General features: G+C 38.9%; 1 long non-coding RNA gene across 7 annotated transcripts in view; it reads left to right on the top strand.

Annotated features, from left to right (window-relative positions):
• The first annotated feature begins 2,040 nt into the window (after positions 1–2,040).
• Positions 2,041–24,148, top strand: part of LOC308190161 — a 52,580-nt gene continuing 30,472 nt past the window's right edge. For 4 of the 7 annotated variants that reach the window (XR_013946955.1, XR_013946956.1, XR_013946957.1 and 1 more), the window contains exons 1-3: positions 2,041–2,606; positions 13,339–13,405; positions 17,342–17,406. This is a non-coding gene — a long non-coding RNA (uncharacterized lncRNA). Of the gene's footprint in view, positions 2,607–13,338; positions 13,406–17,341; positions 17,449–24,148 lie in introns of all 7 variants that reach the window. The other 3 variants (XR_013946959.1, XR_013946953.1, XR_013946954.1) reach the window with 3 other exon arrangements.

The raw sequence follows: 24,148 nt of genomic DNA, 5'->3' as shown, positions 1-24,148 counted from the left end.
TTCAAAAAAAAATAGATTTTCCTACAGAAAAGGAAAACACTGGGAAAGCAGCACTTAGCAATTTGAGCAAGCCCTGGCTATAACATGGGGGAAGCAGGGCTATCTCTCAACCATTTAGAATTCATGTGTTATAACAGCAGGACATGATCATTCAACATGGCAAGAAAAAGCTGATTTTTATGGCCAAAACAACACTCCACATAAAATTCTGACATATCAATTTAACATTGTTATTTGCTTCTGCTCTGGATTTTGGGACTGATGCTGTTTATGCATTTCCAAAAACATCTTGAATTAATATTCAGTGTTTACTAAGCCCATTGGATTTCCTGATGTAATTTGCATTAGCTCATAACAGCAGAGGCCTCAGGAGAGTCAGTACCAAAGAATTAAATAGTAAAACAAATGCTTTGATGTGTTAAAAAATAGGGTCTCCTTCACCTTTACTATATAATCATCTGTGAAAAGAAGCAAAAACAAATAAGTCACATCCATTCTTTATTCCATTGCTAAATAAAACAATGCAGATCTTGTTAAGAGAATATTTTAATGGCAGCATATTTGAATATAAGTGATTACTGAGTATTTGACAATTCTCTGTGATGAAATCTTCACTCTCACCATGCCTATAACTAAGGGGATTCTCAACCATTTCAGTTAAGCCAAATATCCAAAGAATGGATGGGTTTGTAGCATTAAAAGGTGTTTTGAGATTCAAGTCTATCCCAGAAAGAAACCCTTTTTGGTAACCTTTTTTATAACCTTTGAGAAGTTATTTACTCTGCCTGTGCCTGCTTTTTGTCTAGTAAATGTCTTGTTTGATTACAGGGTAGATTGCTGTAGGAAAGATTGTGTGCCATTATATAAACTCACATCTGTATAGCAGATTTTAGCACAGGCCAATTCTGTCTGTTAGGGTCATTTTCTTTCACAAATAAATTGTGAACCTTGACCTATCAATCATCACCTTAAAATTCCAGCAGAAACAAAGTTCATAAACATTTATATTTAATGCTTCATATCGCCCTTGTGTGTAGCCTTCCAGCTGAGGGTTGCATCAGCTTTACAGACCTTACATGGTCAAAGAGAAGATCCAGAAATCACACCTAAATCTATATGATAAGGTTCTAGACCAAATAGTTTCTGTATGGTAGATGAGTATGAGTTTGTAACATCAGCTCTGAATATCTGCAGACAGCTAAGGTCATATATCTTCAAGTCACTTTATGCCCTAACTTAGTGAAAGTTATAATCTGATACAGTTAACTTGACAGCTTCCTTGTCCATAAGGCCACCATTTATGTCATCAGAAAGCTGGAGATACTTCACATACTTATTTCTGAATCTTTTAATTACATCCTGGGCAAGCTCTTGGACCAGCATCTTCACCAAGAAAATTTTCAAAATGGCTTTAATAGTTCACATCCCCAAATAGAAAGCTTGTATAAATGTTCTACATTCTCTGAACACCTTTTGTAGTTAAGTGAAACTCTGAAAACTTCACTTCGCATTGAGACATGCTGACATTAGACGGCACTGCCTAGCAACTTCTTAATTTAATACTTGGGTTAAGCATTTTTTACATTCATGAGATAACAGTTTAACAGCAATATGCAAGTTAAATGGATAATGAAAGACATTGTCAAATGTATTCGAAAATACTGAGAAATTCATCAAATGAATTAATCAACCAATGTTAGAGTACTTATCTGTGTAGGTATTTCTACCACCAGAGGTATCTGACGGCCTCTAGGGTAACCATATTTTTTATTGTTAAATTATTAATGATGCTTTCATGCCTGAGGCCTTACGGAATACTACATAGCATCTTTTATCTAAGGATCTCATCGTGATTCACAAAGATTAAGCATCAAAACATCCCTATAAAGAAAGTAGGCTGTACAGTACAGTTGTTCTGTACTGCACTGTATACAACTGTAAAGTAAACCTAATATTCACCTAATATTTGTGCTTCAGGGGCTTAAATATCAAACTCTCTGTTCTTATAATTTTATGAAGGAATCGGGGGGGGGGGGGGGGGGGGAGCGGAGGGAAGTTGGTGAGAAATTAAGTCTTAAAGTCACCGAGTCCAGATTTCTTTTCAGTGGACTGTTCTACCACCACTCACCTTTTCTGCATGACATGAGAATTTCACCAACAGCTCTCCTTTTCCAGCAATGTATATACCAACCTGGAAAATCATTGAAGAAAGGATTGTTCTGAGACGGCATTGTGGCAGATGTTTAAACATATGGACTTTGCCTTTGATCTGAGTTTCTAGATAGATGGGAAACATGTGCTATGGTTTAGTACACATTGTGGTTTTGATGACCAGGAAAGTGAATTGGGTTTCGTGTCAAGGTTTTGGTAGCAGGGGGCTGCAGGAGTGGTTTCTTTAAGAGTCCAGAAGCTGTCCCAGGTTAGGTAAGGGCCAGTTTCAGATGGCTCCAAAAGGGACCCGCCGCTGGCCAGAGCCGAGCCAATAAGCAACGTTGTTAGTGCCTTTGTGAGAGCATATTTAAGAAAGGAAAAAAAAAAGAAAAAAACCTGCTGCACAACAGCAGCTGGGAGAGCAAGGAGTGAGAACCAGCCCTGCAGCCCCTAAGGTGAGTGCAGCAGGATGGCAGGAGGCGCTCCAGGCATAGAGCAGCAGTTCCCCTGCGGCCTGTGGAGAGGCCCCTGGCGGAGCAGGCTGTCCCCCTGCACCCATGGGTGCCACACGGAGCAGATCTCCACGCTGCAGCCCGTGGAGGAGCCCCCGGTGGAGCAGGTGGATGTGGCCTGGAGGAGGCTGCGGCCCACGGAGAGCCCCCGCAGGAGCAGGCCCCGGGCCGGAGCTGCAGCCTGTGGAGAGGAGCCCACGCAGGAGCAGGGGGCCTGGGGGGAGCTGCTGCCCGTGGGGGACCCGTGCTGGAGCAGTTTTCTCCTAACAGATGGAACCCGTGGTATGGAGCTGTGTGGGAGCAGTTCTTGAAGAGCTGCTGCCTGTGGGCAGCCCCCGCAGGATTAGTTTGGGAAGGACGGCATCCCGTGGGAGGGACCCCACGTGGAGCAGGGACAGAGAGTGATGGTGAAGGAGCGGCAGAGACGAAGCATCAGGGACTGACCGCAGCCCCTGTTCCCCGTTCCCCTGTGCTGCCCGGGGGGGAGGACGTAGAAGAGGTTGGATGGGGGGAAGGTGTTTATAGCTTGCTTTTAGTTTCTCATTGCTATAGTCTTTTAGTAATAGGCAATAAATTATATTAATCTCCCTGCGCTGAGTCTGTTTTGCCAATGACAGTAATTGGTGAGTGATCTCCCTGTCCTTATCTCAACACTTCAGCACTTTTCATTGTATTCTTTCCCCCTTTCCTTTTGAGGAGGGGGAGTGAGATAGAAGTTGTGGTGGAGTTCAGTTGCCCAGCTGGGCAAAACCACCACACACAGTGATACCGGAAAGGTACTGTACCATTCATATGAGTGTTGTGATTCTTTCTTAACCTCAGCTAAAAATGGGAATTAATGTATCTCTGAGTGGAGCTGAAAACAGAAATTTTAGTTTACAGGAACAAGCCTGACCTGTCCACTATTCAGAGAGGGGTGAAACCATCCATTTTCTCAAGTGCTCGGTAAACTTATGGCAACTTCTGGACAGAAGTCAGGTTGCCTGCATATATCATGCCTCCTGGTGATTGCAGTGAGACTGTCTTTAAAATAAGCAGATGTCCATTTTACTAAAAGCTAAAACTGAGGCAGGGATCTTATGTTATTTGTTTGAGCAGATAGTAGTCTGTAGCAGATAGACATTCCCAATAGTATATTTGAGATACTAGGATTGTTTTCCAGTTTTGTTTTCTTTTTCTTCTAGAGAAATACAAATGCAAGTGCCACCAGCCTGCCAACACTGTCTGAGCAGGTCTAGGAAAGCAGAACATCATTTTTTTACGCGTATATTCTAGGCTCACCAGCATCTTGCCCTCAGCTTTTACTCTTGTATGACAAGCATGATCAAATATACAGAAACCAAACAAAACAATACCCAGAAAAATCTTGCTACACAGCCTATAGACAGAACTCGTCTGAACACAACAGGAAAGCAGTGCATGCAGCATGCTGCTCTTGAACACAGAGGTTTCATTTCTGATCTGGACAGTCAAGTTGGGAATTGTATCTGTGATAATAATGGCATCAGTCAGAGGGAAGCTATTTTTAAAAGAACTGCCTGCAGGCCAAAGGGTAACTCCCAGGGGGAAAAATAATCAGCTCTGCCTTCTTTATATTTAAGCCTACAGCACTGTCAGGGCCTGACAGTAATGGCCAGCATCAATTTAACTTAAGCAAAGAGAAATAAAAATAAATAAAGGAGAGAGATGTGTGAAATAAATGGACAAATGTCCCTTATTCCAGAGTTAACCTTTGCATGGTTGAACCAGAACCTAACATACAAGAGACAAATTCATAACTTATCTCTCTTGCATGCCTGCAACATTAGAAGACATCAGATTCAGACAAATGTTTATAGAAAGAATCCAGCTTAAATAATACCAAATGTATGCGAGGGTGAGCTTACTGCCTAAATTTTAAACTTGACTACACTGTTCCCCAAAATCTTTCTCATATTTTGAATATCTCCATGGTAAGGAAAAAATAGAAAAAGGTAGAAGTCATCTCACATAATTTTTAACTGCCTTGTCTGAGCTAACCAGTAAGACTTGTAGTCAAAAGAGAGAAATCCACAAATTCGAAATTTTCTGTAATCACAATTTGGAAACTGCAAAAATACATAAGGGGTTTCTCTGATTTTGAAACACACTATTCCACACTCCCCACACAAACAAAGCGGGCCCCAAAGCTGTCAATATGTTCTATCAAATACTTGCACTTTTAATTCTAATGCTTTAAAAGTTGATTTGAAATACAAAAGCCAACCTGGTTAGATTAAGGTTATGATTTGTAAAAGCTATTGGGAATCCTGAACCCAATTTAAATGGCAATCTGATGTGGTAATTAAGCAATTTTTATTTGTAAGTGGTCCATTAAGATAACATGCTTAATGTAAGGTTATAGCTCTTGTACCACTAAGTTAGTTGCCTTATTTTCACAGCCTGATGTTTTGGATGGGTTAACTGCTACAAAGAAAGAACAGTGTCTTTTGGATAAACTCTCTGAGACATAAAGAAGTACTCTATATTTTCTTTCAAACTACCTTTTCTACAGTCACAAAGTAGTTTGGACTGCAGACCCAGAAATAATTTCCTCTGATCTTATTAGTTGATCAGTTTTGAGTTAAGATATTGATGATGTTTTTTATAGGAATTGGTCTATAAAGAGACATGGAAGCAGAATAAATTCTTGAGGTTAACTACTGAACCTTCTTTCTTCTAAATGGCTGTATACACTGAAGCAAGTCACTGAAGTCACTGAAGAAATTTGATAATTTAAAAAGTTAAAGGAAAATGAACAAACATGCCCTCAAAAAGTTGTGAATGTAGCATGCCAAAATGGTGTTCCCAAACACTAGCTTCAAGGAGAATAAATAGTGGATCATTTCTTAGCCAATTAATGTCTACTTAGTAGCTTATACCCTGGTGTGCACATGTAACTGTATTTAATGTTAATGAAAGCGATGTGCATGCTACAGAGAAGGCTAGACTTCTTAAAAGGTGTTGTTCAAATTACTTCCTACAGATATAGGTCAAAGATTAATCACTCAATTTGGCTTCCTCTGCATTACCCCAAAAAAAAAAAAAAAAAAAAGATATTAAGAACAATACATAGTACTTAACTACAACATTTAGAGCTACAAGTATTATTCCTACAATATTTTTGTCAAGTTTTCAATCTATCAAGGTCTCTTCATTTTCCAACAAAAAGTAAAATAAAATGTCAGATTACTGTTGTGAAATGTTGAGGCTGCTTGCACAAGTGTAAAGAGAGCTCAGAATCTGGAGATTAATTTATCACTACCTGTGATTTTAATTCTTCTACTGGTCAGGGAAAGAGAAAAGAATGTGAAAGAGAGGTTCTGCAGATTTTGGTGTCACATAAACAATTAAAGATTAGCTTGGTTTTACTGGATTTGAATAGGTCTACCTGGCATATGCAGAGTTAAATAAATTGATATAGTGCTTATAGTCAGAGATTAATGGCCTATTGACCACAACAGAAACATAAATCCATCAGAGCATTCTTCACCAGATTTTATTTCCATTCACATACGTAAATCTTATTATCTAGACTCAGACATAATCACTAACTATATCTGGGTGGAAGGAATAGAGGACCCAATTTTCCTTTTTTTTTTTTTTGTCTTATATGATCATTTTCATTTGGACTAGATGTATGAAAATGCCACCTGATCATATCAGTACCTAATCAAGACCATAGGCTTGTACTTTTACTTCTACTTCCACTATGCATAAATGACCAAAGGAAACTGTGAGGGAGAAGAGGAAGGAGTTATTAATCATATTCTAATTTAAACACCTTCTTTTGGTCAAATGGATTGTACCTTGAATTTCAGTGATTATGTTGACAATAAGGTAAGTCTAGACAGATGGTTCAGATAGGGACACATACAGCTTTCACTTAGGATTTGATTTAGTTGCCTAAAACCAGTCATTTACCGTCATTCGAAATGCCCTGAGGTATCCAGAACATCTGTGCAGGCCTGGAAGGTGTAATGCAAGACCCATGGGAGAACCATACCTTTCTGGAAGAGCAGATGGATGTCAGATGGGATATCTTAGGAAATCTGAAATGGCATTAGGCGGCTTGAAGATAAAGCTTCCTATCCTAGTGTAGCCCTCAGATTATTATCCATTATTGATTTTCCGGGTAGGCAGTGATGGAGTTCCAACAAAAAGTCCAAGGGCAATTAAGAGAGACTTCAAAGCCTTGGGACAACTAGTTAACAGATCAGGAGCATGAGTAGTGTCCTCCTCTATCCCTCCATTTGCAGGGAATGATGAGGAGAGAAAACAGGAAGAGCCAGCAGATCAATATATGTCTCTGAGCCAGTTGTCACTGTTAGGACTTTGGATTTTTTGATCATGGGACATTTAACGTGACACCAGCACCACTGGCAACAGACAGGGGAAAACAGTCTCAAAGGGGGAAAAGGATTTTTTGCACAGGAGTTAGCAGGGCTTATTGAAAGAGCTTTAAACTAATTTTGAAAGGGAAAAGGGATGAAACCAGGATTGCTAAAGATAAGCCATGGGTCAATACACCAATGATTATGGGGCAGTGTGCTAGCAAGGTCCTTCAGTCTGACATCCCAGTGGAGGTAGGGGTTGGAGAGCCATGTGACAGCAAAGACACAAGGGGTATTATTAGAAATCACAAAAGTGCCTGAGAATGGTCATGTAGAAATTAGGGCTTTTCCCCCCCAAAAGATGACAGGATCACTAGCCAACTGAAGTGCACCTACATCAGTGCATGCGCAGTATGGACAACAAACAGAAAGAGCTGGAAGATGTTGTGCAGAAGGAAAGCTATGACACAGTTACTCATCACAGAAACATGATGGGTTGACTCGCCCAGCTGGAGTGCTGCAGTGGATGTCTGTAAACTCTTCAGAAGAGATAGGCTAGGAAGGAGAAGCAGTGGGGTAGCCCTGTGTGTTAGGGTGTGTTTTGATTGTCTTGACTTTAATGATGGTGACAATAGGGTTGAATGTTTATGGGTAAGAACCAGGGGTAAGGTCAACATGACAGAAGTCGTGGTGGGACTCTGCTATAGACTGCTCAAACAAGATGAAGAGCAGGTTAAATATTCCATAGGCAGTTGGGAGAAGTCTCACAATCAGTACTCTTTGTTCTCATGGGGGACTTCAACTTTCTTCACTGAAAGAACAACCAAGTAGAACCCTCAACCCCTTGCATTATGAGTATACATTTTCTATATGCAGGCATCTACACGACAGCTGTAAGTTTAAGCTCTTTTGTAGCAAAAGGAGATTTATGGTCTGATTTGATTACTCACACATGGGTATACGGCGATATTTGAAATGCCCAAGATTATCCTGGTGCCTTCCCAGCTGCTCGTCCAGAAGGACATGGCTCTCCCTTAAGCTCTATGTCATATTTGTCAAGGCCAAGCTAATGTTTTGAACTCCTTAGTTCATACTGAATGACATCAGGAGTTTGGTATATGTCAGTGAGTGGAGTCTCAATACACCTAGCAGTCCTTCAAAAACAATAATCTCAAGGAAAAATACTGTCAACCTTTATTTGGTCAAATGTGCAGATCAGTAAACTTCACTGACAGTATTGATTAATTGTCCATTGACTATAGCATCCTTAAATACTCTAGGTAACATGTAAGCATCTCAATGTACACACTCACATTTGTGTATCTTCAGAATAGGGATATAGCTGCAAAGAACAGGTAAAGAGGGCAAGACGTGTGTCTGGGTTTATACCAGGGATGATGTAGATTTATACAGCAGGAGAGAATGTGGTTTGACATGGTAGGGAGAGGCAAGAAAAGATGAGCTTATGCTTGTAATACCTAAACTATTGTCTCATGTTTGTTTCCACGTCTGCTGATGCCATATGTCACTTACAGCTGTGAAAGAGTGGAAACAGGAGGAAACAATGCAGATGTCTCATCTCAGGACTCTCAGACCATGGTCCAGTTTCTCAGATCTCATTCCTCTAGTTGTGCCTTGTGAGATATTTTCCCTGTACTCTGCTTAAGTAGTTGTCATCTACGGAGCTACGCTGGAGCTAAATATGGGGCAGTGTGCTAAAATGATCAAAGTTGTTCAGTTGAGCTTAGAAAGGATTGCTAGAGACACCAGAGATTTTTGACAAATGATTCCTAAATAAAAACGTTTTGCCAAGCATCAAAGTTTGACCTGATAATTCTTCTGTTATTCATAACAGACACTTCTTATGGGGCCAATTCTTAAAGTCAAAATCCTGCCTGATTTTACCCCTGTGCAACTCCATATTTTCAATTAGGAATGACAGTTTGATCTTAATGGAAAACAACACAGAAAAATAGGAAAATGTTAGAAGAAAAGCAGTCCTAAAAATGCCATCTGAGTGTTATTTCTTTTTTTCTGAAGTCATTTGATATTTAAATGCAAAGTATTTTTCTTCCCATGACCCCATATAAACCTGCATCGTATTTCTATATTTTTACTTTTCTCTTCACTCTTAATGTAAAATGAACTGCTCAACTGCTGAGTTTCTGACTAATACGCCCAAAACAGTACCAGTTTTGCATTTCAGAAATTCTGTCATCTCTCTAAAAACATTGTCTCCTGAGGGAAGGCAACAGTTGGCATTTTTAAAACCTAGAAGCACGTGTTGAAGTTTGATGAGGCTATAAACTCACTGACTGATGGTCTGTGCTCAGCAAGAGAATGGGTATGGGGAACAAAAGTGTCTCCAAGGAAAGGGTCTGCTCCGTGTCCAGACCCAGTAAATCCTTTCCTACTTCCTGAGGTTGCAAACAAGGCTGCTGATTACACGCAGTTTTATCGCAGGGTCTTTATCACTCTTCTGACAGTTTGAGATTATTTATCAGCAAGATCTAATACCTTAAACACTTTCTGGCAAGTTCTCTTCTTGAAAACTCTATAAGAAAATGTTAAGGCAGACAGGCAACACAGTATTCCAAGGGTGAAAACAATTCTTTAATAAATCTGATATTTTTCAATATAATATGCCATTAGTGATATTTCTGTAATGAAGAGATATTTGACAGATTCAAACAGGATAACCTATCATGGCTGTAAAAGTAAGCTTTCAAACCTCAGGAGGTCAGACTGACTACGTCTTTTCAGTGGGTAGGCATGGAGCAAGGCAATGACCTAAGAGCTGTGAGAAATAAAGAAACATTCTGTCATTGCTGCCTTGCTGATTAACTCTCTGACTTTCTCCTGTGATTACTGGAGATTTTCCAGTCAAGGAACACCTTCTGCCTGACACTGATACATGCTGCTTATGTGACATGAGAAAATGTAGGAAGCTGTCATCTGCTCTCCAAGTGGTGAAAAAGTAGGCAATGCATTTTCTTCAAATCCGTAAAACAAGTGTTGTTATAAAGGACCAGGTTTATGTATTTGTCCAAGCATGAGGGGAATAAATGGAAAAAAGGTATTTTGCTGTTGACTGTAGTGCTTTTAAGAATTTCACCAAAAGAGAATTTGATATAAGAATTTGTATTTTCACACAATTATAAAATTTTTTATTAGTACTGTGTAAAAATTAATTCTTTCTGTGATTGGGGTTGCACAGTATGATAAAATTCTGGGAATGTTTATCATATGTTTTAATATTTATACATGGGTGTTCATTCCTGGGGACTGCAGTTCTCCTCACCAAAAGCACCTGATGCTTTTGAAGTAAAGCTGTACACAAGTAGTAGTCAACCTATTAAAATTAGTGGGCTACTTCACCTGTGCTTTGTCTCGTTAGTTTCTTTATTTATGTTCCTTGAAGCAAGCCAGGACTTACTGAGGCTGTACAAGAGAGATCACATGTGGGTTGCACTGATGCCACGTGGAGAAGGAGTTTGAGAAAGAGGGTTTTAATATTTTCTTTCTTTTGAAAAGTATGTTGGCTTCCTTTCAGCAGAGGTGTCAGGATAGATGAGAACTTCACATAACCTCTTTGAGGAGTGAGCGCTACAGTTTTCCTCTGTGCTTGTCTGTAGTGAGTATGATTCATTAGTGTAAGACAGTTGTTCAGACTTTTAGCTCTGAAGGTCTCAGGTCAAATGCTGGTGTGTCAGACATCAGAACTGCTGAGCTTGCTTATACCTCTTGTGCCTAGTATTGGGTCTGCTGGAAACTGTGAAGGTGGCAAATAGCAAAACTGGCAAAAATGCAGTAGATCTCATTAGGACAGGCACAGTTCACAGTCCTGGATAGTTCTCTAGTTTCAGTTGGGTAGCCAGAAGACGTGCTTCCTCGTTCAGCCTAAGCTAGGAACGGATTAGAGAAGTCCTGTACAGCCCTGGACAGGCTAACACCAGAGATACAAACATTACCAGTGAAAATCCAGGATGGATGTGTGCTTACTCCTTAGGTACATTGAAACAGGAGGAGTAGTTATTTCTGCAGAAAGAGTAGTTACTTCTGTCTGGTGATCAAGAACAAGGGAGAAAACTGGCACTGGAATCATCCAATTTAAGACACAACTGAGCCCAGATAATCACCCATCTCCTGAAGGAAATGAACCTTGTAAGAGAGTGAAATACAGCATGGAAGGAGATGGACAGACAGATAAAGAAAATATTGCCTTTTTTCTTCCCTTCCCTTCCCTTCCCTTCCCTTCCCTTCCCTTCCCTTCCCTTCCCTTCCCTTCCCTTCCCTTCCCTTCCCTTCCCTTCCCTTCCCTTCCCTTCCCTTCCCTTCCCTTCCCTTCCCTTCCCTTCCCTTCCCTTCCCTTCCCTTCCCTTCCCTTCCCTTCCCTTCCCTTCCCTTCCCTTCCCTTCCCTTCCCTTCCCTTCCCTTCCCTTCCCTTCCCTTCCCTTCCCTTCCCTTCCCTTCCCTTCCCTTCCCTTCCCTTCCCTTCCCTTCCCTTCCCTTCCCTTCCCTTCCCTTCCCTTCCCTTCCCTTCCCTTCCCTTCCCTTCCCTTCCCTTCCCTTCCCTTCCCTTCCCTTCCCTTCCCTTCCCTTCCCTTCCCTTCCCTTCCCTTCCCTTCCCTTCCCTTCCCTTCCCTTCCCTTCCCTTCCCTTCCCTTCCCTTCCCTTCCCTTCCCTTCCCTTCCCTTCCCTTCCCTTCCCTTCCCTTCCCTTCCCTTCCCTTCCCTTCCCTTCCCTTCCCCTTCCCTTCCCCTTCCCCTTCCCCTTCCCCTTCCCCTTCCCCTTCCCCTTCCCCTTCCCCTTCCCCTTCCCCTTCCCCTTCCCCTTCCCCTTCCCCTTCCCCTTCCCCTTCCCCTTCCCCTTCCCCTTCCCCTTCCCCTTCCCCTTCCCCTTCCCCTTCCCCTTCCCCTTCCCCTTCCCCTTCCCCTTCCCCTTCCCCTTCCCCTTCCCGACGTCTATTCTATTTCTAAAACATTTTCCTCATTGACTTCTATTCTTTTCTGAATTATTGCCAAAATACACTTTTTTTTTTTAATCACTCCTAAACACTGAGCATTTTTGTTTGTTTGTTTGTTTGTTTGTTTGTTTGTTTTAAACAAATCATTGATTATAACCTCATGATCTAATTTCTGGCAGATACAGATCAGTTCATCATTGTATATGTAAAGTTAAGGCTGATATTTCTCAAGTGCATTTCTTTCCTTTTTTTTTTTTTGACAATAAATTACATTTTCAATCTTCATTTATCCCTTGTTATTCTGTAGTTTGTTTTTATCCTGAATAACCTGAATGCCTTGAATAACACAGGTGGTCAACTTTCTCCATTGCTGTTTGTAATCTTAACCAGACCACATTTGTCAAATAACATTGGTCCTCATGTAGCCTGGATGAGACTGTTCTAATTCTTTTCTTATCTGTTGTGAAAGAACAAATCATAAGAAATATTGCTCTCTTTGTAAAGAAGCTCTTCACATTTTTTACTAGTAAAATGAGGTAGACCTGTTTTGTAAACTGTACTACATGCTTGGAAAACTCTATTGATATGTGATGGTCCAGTCAATTCCTTTTGCTTTTAAATAGATTTAGGTCTCTTTTAAGGTATCCAAACTGTGCTAGCTAACCTGCCCTTCCAGAACTATTACCAAGGTTATCTACAGAACTTTTACCAAAGTTCCTTGTCTTAGCAAGCAACTGACAGCAGTCTAGGAACAAGATTTCTTACCTCACTGATGTCCATATTAGGACATTCTATGACAAAAAGTGAGCCTAGCAAAATAACTGGAACAGCACAATTAGAGGTAATTAGCCCAGCAGGAGAGTCATTGCCATAAAGGTGTCTGGGAGGCTGGCAATCTGCGAAAGGTCAAAATAGTCACTGAAGATGGATATATAATTTTCCTATTTAGATCATGAGATCTTTTGGGCTCACAGAAAGCCAAGTGCAATAACCTCTGTTGTAGCCTTGAAGTGCTACCATAAAAAGATACAAACACATATAATGATAAATGCAACAATAAAGGTGACCTCCATGAGGAATCTGAACTAGGTGTGGATGATATTTTCTTTCAGAGGCCATGAACTCAGGAATAATGAACTAAGTTTCAGGAGCTTGTAATCACTACTTTAAAGGAACATTTGACTGTGGATTATGAAATTTGGCCTTGGTTAAAAACAACAGTAGTCTCTCTCTTTATCCCCTGAGAATAATTTGGTGGGTATATGCTTGCATTCACTGCTAAACTGTTAGCTTATTAATAATTTGAACGTTAAAAAGATTCTTGCCCTTATGAGCCTTTGGCAATTTTATATTTCAGGTGGGGCAGCTTGACCTTGGGTGTTGAACTTTGCTTCTATCCTGTTCCATGAAACCATGTAGAAGCAGTAAGTGCTATCCAATCCATCTGAAATCATCATCCTCAAATTGTGGGAGGTGGAGCAGTTATTCACAGAGAGAAATTCTGCGTTAAAATGTACATTTGATGCTAACAAGTATCACAGACAGCTCTATCACCTTTCAGGATTTCACTTGGCTATCCTCAAGTTGGGCATCTTTCAGTTCAGTAGTCAATGGGATCACTCATGTGAGCACAACTCATTTGGAAGCAGTGACCTGGCCCAAGTCCTCTGGCACCACTTAAGTCTCACATAAGCCCTTCTTGTACTCAGTGGACTCAGTGTGACTAATACCTGCTGAAAGCTGCCGTCTCCTTCAAAACTCTACACCTGAAATGAAGACGAGCAGTTCTGTACTAGGCTAATAGAGATAACCTCAAGCAGTAGTTATGCACTCATTTCAAACTCTTGAAAGAGGAGCAAAAAAACTATGAAGTTGCTATTGAAGTATAATTAAGATGGTGTTTTCAAGTACAGTGTAACCTTAAACTGGAGGAGTAAGAGAGTTAAAATGGAACCACTTACAAAGCAGTAAAAGCTCCACTGCATGAGGCACTCTGCGTGTACAAAATTACAGGATTAGAAACCATTCAGCCAGTCCAGTGCCTGTGTAGACTGAGATTTGTAAAGAACTTCTTATTGCTTTTCTATTGAAGGATGTGAAAAACGAAAAAAGGAAGACTGAGAAAGGAGAATATGGGAAAGTTTTCAGAGGGGTCTTCTAGCTAAAATAAGCAGAAGTCCAGACAACCTCCTTCTGAAGACTTTCATGAACTCCTTCAAACTTCAGTAAAAAGATTGAAGCGTCCTCTGTGGCTTCAGCATATACTATTTTTTTCCTAGATAAGAGAAGGGATCTCTGCTTACAAACAGTTTCTGTTTTCAGTTCTTTTGTTGCCATCAGCAAAAAGTGTGATTCTTTTCTGATAAAAATTTCAAATCTAAAATGTTTTTTTTCTGCAGAAATTTCTTGTGATCCCACCTTCATATCTTGAGTTCCACTGAGGAATACCAGTCCTGGGAGCTCAATGAATCTTCCAGGATCATGCTTTAAATGTCTGTAAAGTGCTGAGGGAGGAATATATTTATATACACATAAAACACCAGTAGAGCTTGACTTGGGGAGGGTGTTAGGAAGATATATTTTTTATTTAATTATTGTTCCAAACCCGAAAATCCCAAGTTATGTTTGGTGAATAATTGTATAAGAAAGATAAAAGCTCTTCTCATAGCTCGGATTCATCACATCCAACAGAGTTGTCTATTTCTCTCCATTTAAGTAATAAAAGAGCATTGAATAACTACCTTTGGTTTGAATCACTCAATTTTGGACAAATACAGTGAGGTCAAATGAATCCCACTTGAAATAATGCATGGCACAATATGTAGCACATTCCAGTTAAAAAAAAAATCCTTTTACTATTTTATGTTTTCAAACATGGAAAACAATAAGAATATCACTTTTCTGAAAAAGAAAATGTTTAACACATGTCAAACAGGATAGGGCTTTTTCATTTTGTTTATTTGTTTGCTAGCTGTAATATGTTACCAAAAAAAAGTATATAACTGATTTGGGCTAATTACTAGATGAATGTTGAAAAACTGTTAATAACACTGTATAGAAAGTACTAGTACGTCTTACATATATCAAATATTAACTTTGGAATGAAACAAGTTGTTGTATCACATGGAGATGACAATGAAATACTTCTCATTCCGTTAATGACCAAGGAAGATGTTACGCAACATCCACTGGGGAGTAAATATTTTTAAATCTGCAGGCTCATATCCAAGTCTTTGAAAGCCTTGTAAGTCTGCTGAGATCTCTTTTCTATTGTTGTAAGTTTGAAAATATTATTAGAATAATGTAAAAATTCCAGATGATTTGAAAAATACCGGTGACTTAAGTAACTAACCTCTCAATCCTAAACAAAATAACAGGAAGTATAATAATGGCTAGAATTGACTGAACTATAGTCAGCTATACTCAAGATGGATCTGTGAAGAAATCTGTGTCAAAATGGTTTGAATTCATTCTTTGGTGAAAATACAGGTGAATTTGAGTGATATACATAAAGCAAAATAAAGAGTGGAAGCGTAATAGGTTTTACTAAGTATTTTCAATGGGGAGTCATCATCACATTTGGGAATACTGTGCTGTGTTCTGCATGCTGGCACTGAAAAATTAAGTTACTAAATCACTGCAGAATCTCAGAGGAAGCTTTAGAAAAGGAGGCTTTTTGTTTAGGTCATGAGCTGCAGGAATGGTAGGTGACTGTACGATGATATTTCAATATCATCAGAGAAAATGATGAGTAGCATTAGCACAGGCAATTCAGAACACAGAGACAACATTTAACCAGTGGAATGTATTACTACACCTCAATATCTATGTGTTCAGATATTCCAGTTACATTTTTGCATGGTACAATGTAAATAAATTCAACTTATTAGGCTCAGTACAAAAGTAAGCTGGTGAAGTTTCATGATGTAGTATAAAGATGTAAGACCAAATCATCCAGTGGTCCCCACTGGCTTTAGACACAAAGAATCCGTGAATGAACTGTGTTTAACGACTGGTTAAAGTCATATTCAGCTGGGAATCCAGACTTGAACAGCAGAGGAAATCCTGCAGGAATTCTCAGTGTGATGTACATGCATCTCTGAGTCTTGAAGAGTCAAACATTTCCATCCAGGCTATTCCTTTCTTGTCTGGTCAGCAATATGTGTTAGAAAAAAGAAGTGTAAATTAAACTTATCAGTGATATTGGATCTCAGGAGCTCAGATTCTTCCAGAGAGTTTCAGAGATCACCACTCATTTATTTTGCTCTTCTCAACATCCTATGCACAGCTTGAGGTCTAGATGTGCTGAGATATTCGAAGTTAGACTCAAAAGTGAGATTTTGGTGTTAGGGCCTGAGAAAACCCTCAAAAATCTGTCAGGCCAGAAAACCTGGAGGTTAGATAGGTTGGCATGTTATTTGGACAGGAAACAGCTTGCTGTAGGGAGCTCCTGGTTGCTTTATATTTTTGGAGTTGTCATCAAAATCAAAACAGCTTGAAGCAGCACTTATGACTCATTTCCAGTGTGGAAGAAAGCCATAAGTTAAGCACCACATGCTATGAGTGTAACACATAACAGGCCCCTTAGCTACACCAAAAAGTTTTACATGGTTTTCAAGTGTCAATCGAGTTTTCCTTGTGCCTAAGGCTCTATGACATCTAGACAATCATAATCAGGTTCTTTCCTGGCCCCACTGCCCATTATAACCTGTCACTCTTCACCTTCTTCACTTACTATTCCACTACTATGGATTTAATCTGCAGTTTTCTATTCACTAAATTTAAGGCCTGGCAGTTTTCATGTATTATTCACTTCCATTTGCTATACTTGTTAAACAGTATATGTTCATTGGACTTAATAAATCACCATACCCTTTCCTTTTTGCATTTCCCAGAACAGAGTTATTACTCAATCTATCTCTACCGACAGCAGCTTCATAGCTACCACAGATTTCTCTGTATTCATGAGGCTATTCATCACTGTACCTGTCTTAAATATTAGCAAAGTAAGCTTGCTCGAAAGGCTTAAGCTATAATCTGTCGGAGGTGTATGTGGAGGCATACATATGTCTGACTTTAAATCGTGTGAAATGTCTACCTATCGGTTGTGCGACATCCACCTCAGCTTGGGTAATCTGAGGTTATTAATATGCTCATCAAAGCAGAATAGAAAGAAGGTTATCTTCTTTATGTGTCTCTTACAGATAAAGAAGAGACCAGAGCCTGAAGACCTTATTAATTTTGCATATCTGCTTTTGCTCTCATCCCCTCAGGATCATATTACTGGAGTCAGTGATCAGGGTGTTTGCCCTTTCTGTGCCTCAGAAGGAAGATGCTCAACTCCTCTTCCATTCCTTTAGCAGGGTCTGGGAAGCTGTTCTGAGGCTGCAGCTAGGTAGCAGAAGATGGGGAACTGCCTACACAGGTGGGTTCAGGCAGGCACCAGCGTGTGCTACCTGTAACTTTGGTGAGTGAAAAGTTATTATTTTCGTAACCGAAGCCAAGCTGCCAGTGGAGATATTAACAAATCTGTTGTGCCAGTGTTTCCTAGTGTAATTCACAGACCCAGTTCTTTACCTCTTACCTTCATTCCAATTTCCCATGTCAATTATTTTTCTTTTGTCTTTATTAAAATATGTCCTGTTTGGTTGCAGCCATTTAACTACATCACACAGACGCTTTCTCAGCTATAATGTGACTTTTCTTCATTTACTAATTCAGTAACCTTTGTGTCAGAAAAATAATAATAATAATAATAATAAATTATATCAATCTAGCCTAAACCCTTGGAGTATGCCACTAGACATAACCCCATTCAAGAATGCTTCCTCATTATATTAATCAAATCAACTCTGTGAAAAATAAATAAATAAATAAAATTTAATCAGAAAGTTTGAACTACTTCTGAAGGTTTTTTTTTTTTTTAAAGATTATTACCTTGGAGTTTTATAGTTAGACATAATATTTCTTTAAAGTACCACACTTATTTTTTATATATTTAAAGAGTTGCAAATTCATAAAGTTGACCTTTCATTTGTAAAAATCTGTCCCAAGAATATTGCCCAAAATAAACAAATGTATAGAACACTTTTAACCAACAGGAAAAAATGATACTTCTAATTCTCTGCTTGAAAATAAATATAGCCAACTATACAGCCAGTGACAATAATATGAATACATGTTTTTAAGCACGGATTATTGGAATAATCATAAACTAATTGTTTAGGTCCAATTCATCAAAGTGCTTCATGTGCACCCTAGAAAAGTGGCATTCAGATAAATAAATTCTTACAGGAACAGGACAGCATTCTCACAGGAGGGATATTCCTGGTATTTCCTTTTGCCTGAGGAAGGGAAGCTGCTGAGTCATCGTCTAGAGGACCTTTTCCCTCTTCAGAAACTATGAAGTTAAGTAGCTTTTGCTAAGGTTTATGTTCTGAATGATGCCTTTGAGCCTCACTACTACATCTGCAAAGTGAGAACAATACCAGAGTGCCTTTCTTCATCATAGAAGATAGTGTCAGTTTGAGACTTCAGAGCATTTGAGTATGTGCCAGGAGTCCCAGGAGACATCTTGGAGATATTAGTCTTAGCTGATGATAAGAAAACACAATATTTTTTCTTCAGTTACAAAGTTTAGCAAGAATTTATAAGTTTAGAACTGGATTTTTCCCGTCTTAAAGAATAAACGTAAGCCATTTACTTCTAAAGCTATGGGTTTTGGAAAATCCTGCATTACCAGGTCAGTACTTTGGGCAGAGACAAACAAGAAAATAATTCTACCATTTTTATTTATCTTTTAAAATTCCAAAACTTGAAAAATGTAAAACTATTCAAAGCAGATATTCATGCATGCATCCATATGTGCTAATGCATACGTGGGTAATTCTATGGAAAGCAGTACTCATTATTTTATTTCAGCCTTCTAGAATGGAAACACACGATCTAGGTGTCATGTAGATAGTGGAAATGTTGGCATCTTCACAGAACGATTCATCTAATCCTAAAGTAAATGGTCAAATAGTTGTGACAGCCACCTCATCCTTGCACAACTAAAATAGGGCAGACAAGTGCCGTCCAAAGAGGTGACAAAGAAATGATACGTGTCTACAGAAAAACAAAACAAAACAACATCAACAAAGCCTAAAAATCTGTGATACTGTAAAGGTCATCAATCAGAAATTACTGCTAGTCAAATATGCTGTTTCTTCTAAGGAATGATAAAAACTGCTGAGCACCAATAGCTGCACATTATTTTTAACAGTAGCTCTGTTAATTAAGAATAGGGACCAAGACCCTATCAGTGATATGACGAAATGTGTCGAATTTAAACCCTGTGCATTCACGCTCAAGGCCCAGCAAACCACCTGTCCTGGTTCCAGTTAGGACAGAGTTAAGTAGCTCATAGTAGCTGGTAGGGTGCTATGTTTTGGATTAGGATGAGAAGAGCGCTGATAACATGCTGATGTTTTAATTGTTGCAGAGCAGTGTTTACACCAGGCCAAGGACTTTTCGGCTTCTTGCTCTGTCCTGCCAGCGAGCAGGCTGGGGGTGCAGCAGGAGCTGGGAGGGGACAGACCCAGGACAGCTGACCCAAACTGGCCAAAGGGGTATTCCATACCATCTGACGTCATGCTAAACAATATATAGGGGTGGCTGGCCGGGGTGGGGGGGCCGGCTGCTCGGGAATAGGCTGGGCATCGGTCAGCGGGTGGTGAGCAATTGCATTGTGCATCACTTGTTTTCTTACACATTATTATTGTTAATACTATTACCATTATCACTATTATTATTATTATTGTTATTATTATTTTCCTGTCTTAATAAACTGTCTTTATCTCAACTCACAGGCTTCACTTTCCCGTTTCTCTCCCCCCATCCCAGAGAGGGAGGGGGGAGGGTGAGCGAATGGCTGTGTGGTGTTTAGCTGCCAGCCGGGTTAAACCACAACACCACCACACACTGTAAAAAACAAATAGTTGTATTTCTGTTAGTATACAGTTGAGAACAAAACATAGACATTTATTTGCAATGGATTTTCAAAGCAGTAATATGTTCTTTCTCATATTGGTTACTGTAGAAGTCCTCAGGTAGACTTATCAGCTAAATGCATTCTGTCTATTATGGATGGGCTGAAACTACTCCTTGACCAAAGGGGGTTATCTTCAACTTGCAATAGCAATCTTGCAAGCAGAAATTCAAGCACAACCTAAATGAATTCTCTAGGGGATGCTGAGTCTGGTATGTCTGTCATGGTTTTGTCTGTGAAGGAGTTAATTTTCTTCATAGAGGCTCACACAAGAGGCTGTGTTTTGGATTTTTGATGGAAATAGTGGTGATAACACACAAATGTTTCAGATGATGCAGAGCAGTGCTTACACAGAGCCAAGGACTCTCCTGCTTCTCATGCTGCCCTGCCAGTGAGAGAGCTGGGGGTGCACCAAGAGTTTGGAGGGGACACAGCCAGGACAGCTGGCCCAGGCTGACCAAAGGCATGTCCCGTACCATGTGGTGTCATGCCTAGTAATAAAAGCTGGGAAGAGGAAGGGAGAAACATTGGGAGTGATGGCGTTTGTCTTCCCAAGGAACCGTTACACATGATGAGCCCTGCTTTCCTGGAAGTGGCTGACGCCTGCCTGCTGAAGGGAAGTAGTGAATGAATTCCTTGTCTTGCTTTGCTTGCACATACAGCTTTTGCTTTACTTAGTAATCTGTCTTTGTCTCAACCCATGAGTTCTCGCAGTTTCACCTTTCCTACTCTTAATGCCATCCCACCTGGGGAGAGGGAGCGAGCAGCTGGGTGGTGCTGAGCTGCCTGCCAGGTTAAACCACAATAGTCCGTTTGGGGCAGGGCTGTATGAGAAGTTGAAATTATGAAAAAAATGAATTTAATCCCAGCCAAAACTATGGCAGTGTCCAAGCAAATTTGAGTTATGAGCTGTTTAAAACAGACATGTTGATGAAAAGCAGGACAAAATGCTTGGGACAAAGTGGAACATACCTTGTCCAAGGACACTTCAGAACAACTCTCTCAAGGATTACCAGCACTGGTAGTGCTTACAATTAAATTTCCTGCCACGTTCTTGTAAAGTTTCAACCGAATGACAGGATTTGACATTTGTGTGTATTTATTATCTATAACTTTTTTGTTTTCAATGCCCACCCTGATAGCAAGGTGAAATTTTGGAACCAGTGTCGCTGTTGAACAGCATAGTACCTTATTTCTGAAGTAGCAATATCTATTTCAGTGGAGATATTTAATGGTATAGCGTCCTCCTCAGTAAAAATGGCAGTGCAGAATAAGACCCTTTAACAGAAGACAAGAATAGGCTATAAAAGCAGGATTCATGTGAGGCTTTATCTAGTTTATCATCAAAGAAGGTAAAAGGAGTGAGCCATTATATATTTCTAAAGAACACGTTAGGCAAGGAATAAAATAGTGGTTATTGGTAAAAAACAGGTAAGCCTTTCAGCTTTGTTAAGTATTATTAAACCATAAATATTAATACTTAATAGAATGTTGTTTAGGGAGACAGTGGAGAGTTACTTTCAAGGGAAGAATTTTTTTTTTCCTTATTCTTATTTCCTTAGTCTTATAATGCAATCAGGAAAAAAAAATCTACATGATCTGATCTTATTAGTTTACATTTTCATGTTTCACTTTTGAAAAAAAAAAAGCTTCCATAATAAAAAAAAAAAAAAAGCTCACCAAAACCCAGTAGAATACACGAAGTTAGTGTCTGTTTTTGAAACCTGCATTACAAAGGATGTGTGGTGCATGGATGGGTATTCTACTATCTAGTAAACTTTGCTTAAAGACATGTTTGTGCTTAGGGCTTTCATGAAACATTTTTCACTTTTCTATGTGGATTCTCTAGTGTCTAATGAGAGCTCATCTTTCTTTCTTTCCCTAAGTGGAATCATTAGTTGGTGTTCTTTTCTTTCCTTAGAGTGATTTTCATAAGACCTAATGTCAGACCCTAATAACTTTGAGACTGCTATCCCATCTGTCATATTTGGCTGGAATATCAATTGGCCATATCAATTAAAAAGCTACTGGAGTGGGGTGAGGGAGAAGGAGACAAATAGAAAAATACAGAAACTCTCGCATACACAGGGAGCATCTGTCTCATTTTCTTAAATGTCTAAGTGAGTTATGTGCATGAAAGAAAGATTTAAATCACTCAAGCTAAACAGGGATTAGCTCCCTAATTCACTTGGCAATCTCAGAAGCCCAATTTTTTTTATTTTTTTATTTTTTTTTATTTTTTTATTTTTTATACAGGAACCAGGCAGAAGTAGTATGCTACCAAATGGAGATTCTGGGTATTTACATTAATTTTACGTAATAAGCTGTGAAAATACTAACACTTCCCCTTTCCTCCTCCATGATATGTGACTTTCACTGTCACAAAGGGCTGCAAAGGCAAAGGCCATGTGTCATTTACAGTCCTGAAGCACAAGGCCAGTACTTTTTCCTCTGTGCATCATTCACTGGATATTTTTTTCAATTTCTTAATCAACTAAAGCTTGGGTCTTACAGACTTTAGTCTGTTCAGTGCACAGCCATAGTCAATTTCCCGATTAGCATCCATCATTTGGAGTGTTTCAAGGGGAGGTACTTTCAAAAAATAGTATGTGATGAAGTAGGTAGCACAAGGTTAGAATAATAGAAAAGATCCATCTTGAATTATCTGTCGGTGAATAGGGCATTTATTTGTAGGTTAATCTAGAAATATTAAAGCTAACATTTCCTCATTTCCCATTGTATTTTTAAACATACGTAAAAAGAAGTAGAATAGATAGGATGTCTATTGTAAAGTTTTAAAACCCAACAGCTCTATTGCGTTGCTTCTAAAAATGAAGCAGACTGGAGAAAAAAGTAGCAGATAGACTTAGGAATCATCTGTGGTCTGTGCAGAAGAGCCCAGCTTCATTTATTTATTTATATTTTTATTATTATATTTATTTTATATTTTATATTTTTATAATATTTTATATTATATAATAATTATGATATTATTACTATATTTTATATATTTACATTTTATTATTATATTTTTATTTTTTTATTTATTTTCAAGATTTGTAACTTTTGCTTTTCCTGATTTATTGTGATGTTAATCTTTTTTAGTCCATATTTTGTTAGATTAAATGAGAGAAGCAATATGTCTTCCAAGAGATCAAAAAAAAAAAAATTTATTCAAAAGACCCAATGAAAACTAATAGCTAAAAATCAGGTATTGTTTATCTGAATACAAACTCACTATACAGGGCTACCTCTATACTGCGTACAAATCTTGCATGCACCTTTAAAGTTGTGAAAAAATCTTGACAGACAATTGCTCATTAAAATCTGATAATTGTAATCAGAGTTCTTTGACTCCCTCTAATTGGTAACAACAGAACTAAAGTAATCTGTGCTTTTGGCATTCTGTCTGTCTAATTCATCTCATATGAATTAGAAAGCAATATATAGAAGAAAAAATGCTTTATTAGTTATGGGATTTAAAAGACATCAATTAACTTCTTTAAACCCTCCTCTTTTTTTCCTTTAAAAGACAAGGCAATTTGTTTCCTTGATGTGTGAGCCATCATCAAATCTAAATTCACAGCAAGAACACTTCTGAGATAGCCCAAACTTATCATGAGGTTAATGAACCATTGCACTGGTCCGATCAAACCCATTTGTCAATGAATAAAATTGCTCATCTGCTGTCTTGCAACATAATTTGGAATAAAACTGCCAAAGTAAGAACTTATTTATGTTTCTCTTTAGCAAAGATTGTTCCTTCAGAGTGGAAAATGTATGTATAATAGGTCAGTAATGTAAGGAGAGTTTATTATTTTACAGCAGAAGTCACAAATTCAGTTTGAACCAATTTCTATTTCTTGGAACATATAATGTGAGAGCAGAGTCAGACCTACAATATTTCAGTTAATTTCTGTTGTGAGCCCGATCAAGACAATTTAATACAGGATTGTGTATGGGTTATGTTACCCAAAATCTTTCAGTGAACATCAAAGCTGAAAATTCAGGCATAACAGGTCTCTACCACCAAGATTCCAGGTCTCTCTTATTGTTTTGTTTGTTTGTTTGTTTTTCTATACACTATAAACCCAATTTTAGCTGAATATAGTATATCCAAACCTGATGGTTCCAGGTT

This window comes from Anser brachyrhynchus, assembly GCF_964034855.1.
Source record: "Anser brachyrhynchus genome assembly, chromosome: 1".
NCBI classification, from domain to species: Eukaryota; Metazoa; Chordata; class Aves; order Anseriformes; family Anatidae; genus Anser; species Anser brachyrhynchus.
This window is presented reverse-complemented; position numbering and strand designations above follow the sequence as displayed.